The 12,687-nt window shown below is 41.3% G+C and overlaps 1 protein-coding gene across 1 annotated transcript in view; it reads right to left on the bottom strand.

Annotated features, from left to right (window-relative positions):
- LOC127912444 (kelch domain-containing protein 8B-like) overlaps nt 1-9,666 on the bottom strand; it is a 224,300-nt gene extending 214,634 nt beyond the window's left edge. Inside the window, exon 1 of the mRNA XM_052481695.1 lies at nt 9,324-9,666. The gene's annotated coding sequence lies outside the window, so the exon portion shown is untranslated. The remainder of the gene's footprint in view (nt 1-9,323) is intronic.
- Between the last annotated feature and the right edge of the window lie 3,021 nt (nt 9,667-12,687).

The raw sequence follows: 12,687 nt of genomic DNA, 5'->3' as shown, positions 1-12,687 counted from the left end.
CTGTAGACCCTGACACATACGTCTTGTGTCTGAGTTGAGACTCCACTTTGTCGCTATACTGACGTTTTGCCTGTTTGATTGCGTTACAGAGGGAATAACTACACTAAATTTGCTTTGTTATAATCTCCAGATACAATAAATTCAGCCTCAGGATATGTGGTTTCCAGTTTGTATAAAGTCCAGTGCGGTTCTTTGAGGGCCGTCTTGATATACACGGCTGTGACTGTAACCAAAAATGATGATCTTGGGAGGTAATACGTTCAGCATTTGATTGAGGTATTCTAGGTCGGATGAACAAAAAGACTTGAGTTTCTGTATGTTATCACAATCACACCATGAGTAGTTAATCATGAAATATACAGCCCCGACTTTTTTCTTCCCAGAGAGCTCTTTATTCCTGTCTGTGAGATCAGCCTCTGGAATCAGTTCTATTGCCCTGGGGGGTAGGAACAAAGGATCCAATTTGGGAAAAGTCATATTCCCGGTCGTAATGCTGCTGAGTTACCGCTGCTATAGTATCCAAAAGTTATTTCCGGCTGTATGTAATAACACCAAAAATTTCCTAGGCTGATAATGTAAGAAATGACACACAAACAAAATACTGCAAAGTTACGTAGGAGCGGAGCTGCCCTACCTGTCGGCGCCATCTTGATTGTATCCATACTAATGAGACTAGATCCATCACATCGTAGAACTAATCGAAGCGTCATCACAAAGCTCAGCCTGCCCCGACCCCAAAGACAAGAGTGATTCACAGCCAGAGGAACCAGCAGAAACACACAGAGGATGGAGGACTTCAGCGAGTGTTAGAAATAATTTACAGTTCGACAGTACACACACACACACTCACATGCGCACACACACACACACACACACACACACACACACACACACACACACACACACACACACACATTCATATTATGACCAAGAGAGAGAGACAGAGAGAAATATGATGGATGGTGAATTTGCATTTGAATTTAAGATAGAGAGAGGGGTGGTGACGGGAGAGAGGAAGAGGGAGATGAGCATGAGAGAGAGTAGGAGAGAGATAGAGAAATATATGTACTATGAGCTAGAGCATGTTTGTATGTAAAGCTCACAGCTTTATCTACCACTTTCATTAAACAGCAGGATGAATGGCCACTGGTGGACCTTAGGTCAACTGTTCAATCAGACACTTCACTGGCCCACACCATGAAGACAGTCCAGCTCGCCTGGGATAATCCCAACTTCAACAACAGAGACGTGACCCTAGGCTCACATACAAGGGGAACAAATACCCATATGAGCCAAATGAAGTCCTTCCTTGGTTCCTCCACATGTCCCCATCATCCTACTCTCATCAGTAGTAAAGTGATTTTTGAACTCTGCATGTGAAGCTTTAGGGCTTTTTATCGGATCGCTGAAGCATTACAGATTGCGCAATACATATATATATTTTTAAGGGTAATTTTCAATGGAGTCGTTTAACGTGAATTACCGTTTAACGTGAATTACCGTTTAACGTGAATTACCGTTTAACGTGAATTTGTATTTGTTTATATTGTTGATTTATTTAACTAGGCAAGTCAAGTGAATGCAGTCACCACAAGCGTGGGAACATGGCCTTTAAATTTAAATCACGCTGTAAAGCTGAACAATAGAGCCCTTAAGTCTATCCGGGGGGGGGTCTAAGATGAGAACTCAGCAGGATTCCACTGAAGAAGTGTTTGGAACCGAACAGAGAGAGATAAGAGGGAGGGATGGTCGTTGTAAAAGTGCCTGTCTCTTAGTCCTATCTGAAGAGCTACAGGTAAACCTGTTCCAGCGCAAGGTAACAAGAGCTATCGTCAAGTCTAATCTCCCACCACTTGCATTATACAGTGTTAGTGTCAGTGTTAGTGACAGTGTTAGTGACAGTCGTCATGACAGAGGGAGTGTCGGACAGACACTTCCCTGCTAACAGTGTCCACAGCAGCCAGAGAGAGAGGGACAGAGAGAGAGAGAGACAGAGAGAGAGAGAGGGACAGAGAGAGAGAGACAGAGAGAGAGAGAGACAGAGAGAGAGAGAGAGAGACAGAGAGAGAGAGGGACAGAGAGAGAGGGACAGAGAGAGAGGGACAGAGGGAGAGAGAGGGACAGAGAGACAGAGAGGGACAGAGAGAGAGGGACAGAGAGAGAGAGAGAGAGAGAGAGAGAGACAGAGAGAGAGAGAGAGAGAGAGAGGGACAGAGAGAGAGAGAGGGACAGAGAGAGAGAGGAACAGAGAGAGAGAGAGGGACAGAGAGTGAGGGACAGAGAGAGAGAGGGACAGAGAGAGAGAGGGACAGAGAGAGAGGGACAGAGAGAGAGAGGGACAGAGAGAGAGAGAGACAGAGAGAGAGGGACATGGAGAGAGAGGGACAGATAGAGAGAGAGACAGAGAGAGAGAGAGAGAGAGAGAGAGAGAGAGAGAGAGAGAGAGAGAGAGAGAGAGAGAGAGAGAGAGAGAGAGAGAGAGAGAGAGAGAGGACAGAGAGAGAGAGGGACAGAGAGAGAGGGACAGAGAGAGAGAGGGACAGAGAGAGAGAGGGACAGAGAGAGAGAGGGACATAGAGAGAGAGGGACAGAGAGAGAGGGACAGAGAGAGAGAGACAGAGAGAGAGAGAGAGAGAGAGAGAGAGAGAGAGAGAGAGAGAGAGAGAGAGAGAGAGAGAGAGAGAGAGACAGAGAGAGAGGGACATGGAGAGAGAGGGACACAGAGAGAGAGAGGGACAGAGAGAGAGAGGGACAGAGAGAGAGGGACAGTGAGAGAGAGAGGAAATAGGAGACCACCACAGCTGAATCTGTAGCCAACAAGGCACTTGTGGAGACAAAACACATATACATTCACTGATGAAAATGTCTCCATAGAAAGCGGGCAGAGCAGCGCTGGCACTTTCCTCCCTTGGCAGCGGCTCTTTGCCATGACTGGGTGGGCGTCTAGGGACTTATATTCCGTTCAGCTCGTACGGCTGAACCTTGATTCCCCTGGGCCTTATGTCCTCTTTAAATAGATATAAGGATGTGAGATAGATAGAAGGATGTGTGTGTGTGAGAGAGAGAGAGAGAGAGAGAGAGAGAGAGAGAGAGAGAGAGAGAGAGAGAGAGAGAGAGAGAGAGAGAGAGAGAGAGAGAGAGAGAGAGAGAGAGAGAGAGAGGGAGGCGTGATAAACAGAAACAGCTGAAAACCAACTGAGAGATACAGTAAGAATAGAATAGTAAAATAAGAAAAGCACTGGGAGTCAACAAAAAGACATGCAGTGAATCATATTGTCTCTCCATAGTATAGTGGACTGAGGCCGTTTACCCAACACTAACATCTTGCTTTTACTACCCCCATCTCCCTCCCAGGGCACTTTCTAATGGAGCCCCAGGCTCCCAACGGGCATAGCAACAACCTTTCTAGAAGCGTCACAGAAACACTGCCAGCCACTTTATGAAGTTCCCTGAGTTCCTGAGGCCAGGGAGGAGAGAGAGCAAGCTGTTCTCTAACAACATTAATAACCATGATGGGTAAAGGATTATCCACTTATGAACTTGATTTAAGAGGTCAAATATGCTAGGGAGAAATCTGTTTCCCTCTGCAGGATATCAATTCAATTGGACATTGCAGAACATTACACCATCTGCAGCAGGGCATTTACACATTTCCTCATCAGACTGGTTCTGATAAACCAACAGAGATAGAGTAGTAGTTATTGTAGGATGGCTTCTGTCAAACTATCTTTCACACCTTCTATGATTTATGAAGGGGACAGGACTTCACACTAGTGTGTGAATATCACACTAATGTGACTTATGGAGGGCTTAGGCCCGAGGACCACAACAAGCCCTTCACACACACACACGCACACGCACACACACACCAACAGTCATCCATAATAAACTTGTCAGATTAAAGGTGTTTACATACAACACCTGGTGACCACGTGGTTATCTAATTTAATTACCACGTGGTTATCTAATTTAATTACCACGTGGTTATCTAATTTAATTACCACGTGGTTATCTAATTTAATTACCACGTGGTTATATCATTTAATTACCACGTGGTTATCTCATTTAATTACCACGTGGTTATCTCATTTAATTACCACGTGGTTATCTAATTTAATTACCACGTGGTTATCTAATTTAATTACCACGTGGTTATCTAATTTAATTACCACGTGGTTCTCATTTAATTACCACGTGGTTATCTAATTTAATTACCACGTGGTTATCTCATTTAATTACCACGTGGTTCTCATTTAATTACCACGTGGTTATCTCATTTAATTACCACGTGGTTATGTAATTGAATTACCACGTGGTTCTCTAATTTAATTACCACGTGGTTCTCTAATTTAATTACCACGTGGTTCTCTAATTTAATTACCACGTGGTTCTCTAATTTAATTACCACGTGGTTCTCTAATTTAATTACCACGTGGTTCTCATTTAATTACCACGTGGTTATCTCATTTAATTACCACGTGGTTATCTAATTGAATTACCACGTGGTTATCTAATTTAATTACCACGTGGTTATCTAATTGAATTACTTACATTTTATTACCTCATTACCTCATAAATCATGAGGTGTGAAATACAGTTTGACAGAACAAACCCGACATCATGTGAAGTCACATGGGTGTGAGATTCACAGCCTTGTGTGATGTCCCGCCCCCTTTATAAATCAACAAGGTGTGAAAGATTGACAGAAGCCACCTTACAACAACTACGCTTGGGGATTTAAATCAGGAAATAACATTCTGGTAAAAGACAGATCGGGAAATCGGTAACAGGGAAAACCTGGAATGTGTAGTATCCATGGCGGAGGGATATTTCCCATCCCTGAAATCCGTAACAGGGAAAACCTGGAATGTGTAGTATCCATGGCGGAGGGATATTTCCCATCCCTGAAATCGGTAACAGGGAAAGCCTGGAATGTGTAGTATCCATGGCGGAGGGATATTTCCCATCCCTGAAATCCGTAACAGGGAAAACCTGGAATGTGTAGTATCCATGGCGGAGGGATATTTCCCATCCCTGAAATCCGTAACAGGGAAAGCCTGGAATGTGTAGTATCCATGGCGGAGGGATATTTCCCATCCCTGAAATCCGTAACAGGGAAAGCCTGGAATGTGTAGTATCCATGGCGGAGGGATATTTCCCATCCCTGAAATCCGTAACAGGGAAAGCCTGGAATGTGTAGTATCCATGGCGGAGGGATATTTCCCATCCCTGAAATCCGTAACCTGGAATGTGTAGTATCCGTGGCGGAGGGATATTTCCCATCCCTGAAATCCGTAACAGGGAAAGCCTGGAATGTGTAGTATCCATGGCGGAGGGATATTTCCCATCCCTGAAATCCGTAACAGGAAAACCTGGAATGTGTAGTATCCATGGCGGAGGGATATTTCCCTGAAATCCCCTGAATGTGTAGTATCCGTAATATTTCAGAAATCCGGAAAGGGAAAGCCTGGAATGTAGTATCCATGGCGGAGGGATATTTCCCATCCCTGAAATCCGTAACAGGGCCTGGAAAGTATCCTGAGATATTTCCCATCCCTGTGGGAAGCCTGGAATGTGTAGTATCCATGGCGGAGGGATATTTCCCATCCCTGAAATCCGTAACAGGGAAAACCTGGAATGTGTAGTATCCATGGCGGAGGGATATTTCCCATCCCTGGTGCCAACCCCCCAGATGTTCAAAAGGAGAAGCTTGGCCACAGATAACTCATTTTAATTGGTTAGCAGTAAAATGTTAGTGCATTTGCTAACGTGTCTCCTGGGTTCGGGCTCCTCTCTAAAAATCAATCCTATTAGGGGAGAGTGGGATAAATTGAGCCAACGTTGTTTTTAGGAATCATATTCAAAATTAATAATTTGACCAAATTATAATATTTTCATAGAGTCTGTGAAGGAAGAAACCACATGAAAAAAAGTGGTAAGCAAGTGAGGTCCCCAGAAAATATTTTTCACCAAGTCAAATAAATTGATTGTGTTAGAGGTTTCATGATGCTTGTATCTAAACCAAAGTAGATAATTTTAAGATTGATGTATAGAAACAGTTGGGGTCTCTATAAGCTTCTATATGAGGTCCTAAACCTAGCATGAAAGTGCATCCTTGTAGCTGTGTGTGCTAATATAGTCAAAATATTTGCAAGTTGAGCCAATGGCCATGGAGTAAGTTGAGCCAATGGCCATGGAGTAAGTTGAGCCAATGGCCATGGAGTAAGTTGAGCCAATGGCCATGGAGTAAGTTGAGCCAATGGCCATGGAGTATGTTGAGCCAATGGCCATGGAGTATGTTGAGCCAATGGCCATGGAGTATGTTGAGCCAAAAGTTGAGCCAATCCCAGGCGAAAAGCAATGCATTATCACTGGGATATGGAGGTAACAACAGGGCCTGGCCTATGTTAAAAGTGTTTTTAAAAAGTACTAAATGTTTAGGTGTTAAGCCTAAAAGATGCATCAAATTATTAAAAGACAAAAAACGATGGTGATTGTGTTGAAATAATGATGTATGGTTTAAAAAAAAGTAGGGATAATATTTAATTCAGTACAGAAATGTATAGGAGGCTTAACTTACCCCGTCCCGTGGTTCAATGTACCCCCATACCCCCATACCCCCATACCCCCATACCCAGGTTAACTCAAGCTACGTTTTCTAGACTGTAAGGTTATCATGAATTCTGATTATTATTATTATTATTATTTCCAGGGATACACAGCATCCTGAAATATACACTGAGCGTACAAACATGCTCTTTCCATGACATCGACTGACCAGGTGAATCCAGGTGAAAGCTATGATCCCTTGTTGATGTCACTGATTAAATCTACTTCAATCAGTGTAGATGAAGGGGAGGAGACGGGTCAAAGAAGGATTTTTAAGCCCTGAGAGAATTGAGACATGGATTGTGTATGTGTGTCATTCAGAAGGTGAATGGGCAAGACAAAATATTTCAATGCCTTTGAATGGGGTTTGGTCGTTTTGGTAACTTTCCCCAGATCTGTGCCTCGACATAATCCTGTCTCGGAGCGCTACGGACAATTCCTTCAAACTAATGGCTTAGTTTTTAGTCTGACATGCACTGTCAACTGTGGGACAGTGTATAGACAGGTGTGTGCCTTTCCAAATCATGTTTAAGCAATTGAATTTACCACAAGTGGACTGCAATCAAGTTGTAGAGAAACATCTCAAGGATGATCAATGGAAACAGGATGCACCTAAAGCTCAAATTTGAGTCTCATAGTAAAGGGTCTGAATAATTATGTAAATAAGGTATTTCTGTTTTAAGGTGATACATTTTAGAATATGCTGTAACAAAGTGTGGGAAAAGTTAAGGGGTCTGAATACTCGGAAAGTATTCAGACCCCTTGACGTTTTCCACATTCTGTTACGTTACAGCGTATTCTAAAATGGATTAAAAATAAAACATTTTACTCATTAATCTACACAATATCTCATAATGACAAAGCAAACACAGGTTTAGACATTATATTTTACTCATCAATCTACACACAATATCTCATACTGACAAAGCAAACACAGGTTTTTCAGAAATTTTTGCAAAGTTGTAAAAACAAAACTAAAACAGAAATACCTCTCACACTTCGGTTGCGTCTTACATCCAATGTCACCATGAAATAGGTTGGAACAGTCTGAACACAACATGTAGAAAAACTATAAAGACCAGGGAGAGACTGAATCTTTCTACATCAGAATGATGAGAGTAAAATGGAACCTTTGACAACTCCTCAGTTTCTGTCTTCATCTGACTAAGATATTTATAAAACACAAGACCAAAGTCTAGACATGAAGGCAGCTTTAGCCTTTAGAAAATCAACATCAAGATCCCCCCCCCCTAATTCTAAAAGTGAATTTATCATAATAATTTCTGATATCTATTTGAACACTAAACACAAGCTTTCCAAATACAAAGGAAAGTTCCTTCCTCTTTTGCATTGTACCAAATATAATTCATACAGGATGATTTTGAGTAAACAATTATTCTCCTTTTCTACCACAGAGGGAGTTTGGGTGACAACAGGAGAGACGGTCCTGTTCCCTGGCACAGTAGGCATTGTGCCATCCGATACCCGACTGATTGAGGATGGTATTAAACAGCACAATGGGGACATAGGCACAACAATGCTTCTCTCCTACTCTGTAACAGGCAGGAAAGCTGCATGCCAATCAAACTGTAGAAATAATTATGCAAATAGGGGATAGTCTAAGCAGGTTATAATTACAGAACAGAACATATGGCAATTATTATCACAATGTGATGATAGTTCTACAGTGACGGTGTAATTTCTAACTGTTGTTGACAAATATTGCAATTAACTGAGTAAAAATAGCAGAGTGTCATTGATTGTGCTTACAAAATGTAGTAGGAGAAATGACAACAGAAAACTATTTGTAGGTGGCTAATCTTATCGGTTGTATGGATTATCTGGCTATTGCATTTGTGTGCATGTGGTCTGGTCCATTTCTTACTCAGTGAGCCTGTCTAACTTGGGCTTTCTTTGCGCAAAATGATCATTATCTGGCTAATAATGTCCTGGCATGTGTTAGAAATGCCAGGGACGATTTCGGGTCCCAGTGTGTGTGTGTATAAAACAGGTCCCCACACAGTTGGTTACATTGGACTCTCTGGGTCTGGGGGGGATCCTGAGATAAGAGCTTTCATTTCAAAATCATTTTGTCATGTAAAATAGAGACTGAATTAGTCTATGCGCAACATTTAGTATGTTTTTTTTTTTTTAAATGACCAGCTGTTGAGCAGCTGGTGGGGTAGATAGTGACAGGGTGTCTCACCCAGAGCTGCGGAACAGCTGTATGCATCTGCACTGGCACTGCTATCGTTACTGCTCTCCATGCGAGGAAAACACGGGAACGAACAATCAAATCCATATAAACCACAGACAGGGCTCTGTGCTTTCACAGCATGAGGATTTTTCACAAGAAATTAGCATTTTACGCGTAAGTTTAATCATTGTAAAAGTGCCTTTTAGAGGCACGGCCGCCAAAAAAACGCTCGTGTGCATCTGCGCGTTGAAGGTGGACAATGCGCATTACCAAATGTATAATGCATTCACGTTGCAGTTTTTATACCCTCGCATCAGAAGTCAAGCATATTTGCTGCACACATACAATAAAGTGACACATTAATCATTTAAAACATGCAATGCACATTAGGTTTAGGTCAAAGTACTCAGTCTATAAGCCTATTTTTCATGAGAAAAGTACTGAGCCAAATAAAACATAAACAAATAACGTAAAGGACACAAAAAGACAACAAAAGTTCAGTAAAAACACACATTACCGTCTTCCTATGTAGGGACAGGCGCAGTCAATGAGATGGTGTGTCCTTTGCACACTCGAAGACAGTACGCGTCCGACAGAAATATTGTTACCGTTTTACACTGTCTCTAGCAAAGCCGACCGTTAGCAGGACTCCGGTGCCTTTTTATTGGCTCACCATGGCTCGCTCTGCCCTCCCTTCTTTGCCTGGGTTCGCGTGCGCAACAACAGCGCGCGCAACAGCTTCTCCATGGCGCTCTCACTTGACAAAGGTTAATTCATTCATTTACATTTACATTTACATTTAAGTCATTTAGCAGACGCTCTTATCCAGAGCGACTTACATTCATTTAAAATAGCTTTATTTTACCTCTTCAACATTTACTCATCTAAATAAATTAATATTTGATATTCCACGTGCTATTTATAGGCTACTCTCACATATCTTATTTTTGGTTGGGGATTACACATCAATGCACATCAGTTTGATTTTTTTCACAGCAATTGGTGTTCTCAAAATATATCTGAAATAGCCTATCAATAATCAACAATATAGACCATCGACTGTGTATTTTTATTTGAATCAATTATTGAGTCTTGAGTATCTGACAAAGCTATAAACATAGGCCAGCGAACATTGTAGGCTATGAAGTCCCCGTCAACATGCAAAAATCTAAACCAATTTCTCCTTTAATTTAGCCCGAGGTGATTTTGTAATGTCTAGTCTACACAGCCTTGGAGAGCAACAGAGCGCAATTTCCATTCCAAGAATAATAAACTACAACAAATGTGTTGCCTGTGGTGATCCTCAATATCTTCTACTTCTGTCATAAATTCTACTGCACTGAACAAAAAATATGAACGCAACATGTGAAGTGTTGGTCCCATGTTTCATGAGCTGAAATAAAAGATCACAGTAATGTTCCTAATGCACAAAAAGATTATTTCTCTCAAATGTTGTGAACACATTTGTTTACATCCCCGTTAGTGAACATTTCTAATTTACCACAATAATCCATCCATCTGACAGATGTGGTATATCAAGAAGCTGATTAAAAAGGCATGATAATTACACAGGTGCACCTTAATAAAAGGCCACTAAAATCTGTCACACAACACAATGCCACAGAGATGTCTCAAGTTTTGAGGGAGCGTGCAATTGGCATGCTGACTGCAGGAATTTCCACCAGAGCGGTTGTCAGAGAATTGAATGATAATTTCTCTACCATAAGCTGTTAGAATTTGCCAGTAGGTCCACCTAGCCTAACAGTCAGAAACCAAGGTGACAGTGTGGTTATGTTATCGGCAGGCATAAGCTACGGACAACAAACACAATAACATTTTATCGATGGCAATTTGACTGCAGAGAGATACCATGACGAGATCCTGAGGCCCATTGCGTTGCCCTTTAAAAAAAAAAAGGTATCTGTAACCAACAGACGCATATATGTATTCCCAGTCATGTGAAATCCATAGATTAGGGCCTAATGAATGTATTCCCAGTCATGTGAAATCCATAGATTAGGGCCTAATGAATGTATTCCCAGTCATGTGAAATCCATAGATTAGGGCCTAATGAATGTATTCCCAGTCATGTGAAATCCATAGATTAGGACCTAATGAATGTATTCCCAGTCATGTGAAATCCATAGATTTGGGTTTAATGAATGTATTCCCAGTCATGTGAAATCCATAGATTAGGGCATAATGAATGTATTCCCAGTCATGTGAAATCCATAGATTAGGGCCTAATGAATGTATTCCCAGTCATGTGAAATCCATAGATTAGGACCTAATGAATGTATTCCCAGTCATGTGAAATCCATAGATTAGGACCTAATGAATGTATTCCCAGTCATGTGAAATCCATAGATTTGGGTTTAATGAATGTATTCCCAGTCATGTGAAATCCATAGATTAGGGCATAATGAATGTATTCCCAGTCATGTGAAATCCATAGATTAGGGCCTAATGAATGTATTCCCAGTCATGTGAAATCCATAGATTAGGGCCTAATGAATGTATTCCCAGTCATGTGAAATCCATAGATTAGGACCTAATGAATGTATTCCCAGTCATGTGAAATCCATAGATTTGGGTTTAATGAATGTATTCCCAGTCATGTGAAATCCATAGATTAGGGCCTAATGAATGTATTCCCAGTCATGTGAAATCCATAGATTAGGGCCTAATGAATGTATTCCCAGTCATGTGAAATCCATAGATTAGGGCATAATGAATGTGTTCCCAGTCATGTGAAATCCATAGATTAGGGTTTAATGAATTTAATTCCATTGACTGATTTACTTATATGAAATGTAACTCAGTAAAGTTACATTTGGGCTCCCGTCCGGGTTAGGCCGTCATTGTAAATAACAATTTGTTCTTAACTGGACTTTCCTAGTTAAATAAAAAATATTTTGTTGTTGATGCGTTTGTATTTTGTTCAGTATAGTTTGAAATGCGTGTTGCACATCTCATTTAGCCTCACCTGAGATTGATGTGTAAATCCCAAATATCCAGAATCTCCACTGCCATCTTGAGGAAGTTGGAACCATGAGGTGGAGTCTGCATCTCAGGTGGCGTACAGTAGGCTTCATCATGTTCCAGATCAACCTAATGTCATCCAATGAAATGTGTCCCTAAATTCTATTCCACAATGAGAGATAATTGTGTCGGTTCTATTATTACATGTCCATTTGGTAATTCCACACCATAGCGCTGCATAAGATCCTGACATGCTGATGTTAGCCCAAAATAAACATCATAAAAGAAAGATAAATATTTTATCTGTGTAAGGTAAAACATTTTAATGTGTGATTAGAGACATTCAAGCCATCGATGCTTCATATATATATATAAAGTAAATCTGACACGGACTACAACAAAAAAGTTGTATTATTCCCCTAGAGACCTGTACCTGGAAGTCAGAGTGAAATAGTACTTGGTATTATTTACAGACCATTACACACTGAACACACACTATCTGGTGCACAGTGAGAGAAGAGTCTTCCTACTGTACACACTGTGCCTCATCGTTTGGCTTGTAATGAGAGGACACAGCGTCTGCTTCTGCAAACAACTCTGGCCAGTACATCAGATTAACCAACTCTGTACACATTGTGCTGGAGATCAGAGATGTTGATTGGATGTGCCCAGCCTGGTCAGTCTGCACTGCAGAGATAGGACCACAGTATACTGTCCAGTAACCACACAGTCAACTCCACTAGAAGGTCATTTCAGATTGCAAGTGTCCTGTCACATGTAGTGTATCAACTATTTAATACGATGTTATTACTAACTAACTATTTTCCAGACGGAATGTTCGTCAAGCTGTTTTTTCTCTCCAAGTCCCTGAAGTCAACATCATGGCAATTATTATAAGT

Source organism: Oncorhynchus keta, chromosome 27 (genome assembly GCF_023373465.1).
Source record: "Oncorhynchus keta strain PuntledgeMale-10-30-2019 chromosome 27, Oket_V2, whole genome shotgun sequence".
In the NCBI taxonomy this organism is placed as follows: domain Eukaryota; kingdom Metazoa; phylum Chordata; class Actinopteri; order Salmoniformes; family Salmonidae; genus Oncorhynchus; species Oncorhynchus keta.
Note: the sequence above shows the minus strand (reverse complement) of the source record. Positions and strands in the feature narration are given on the sequence as shown.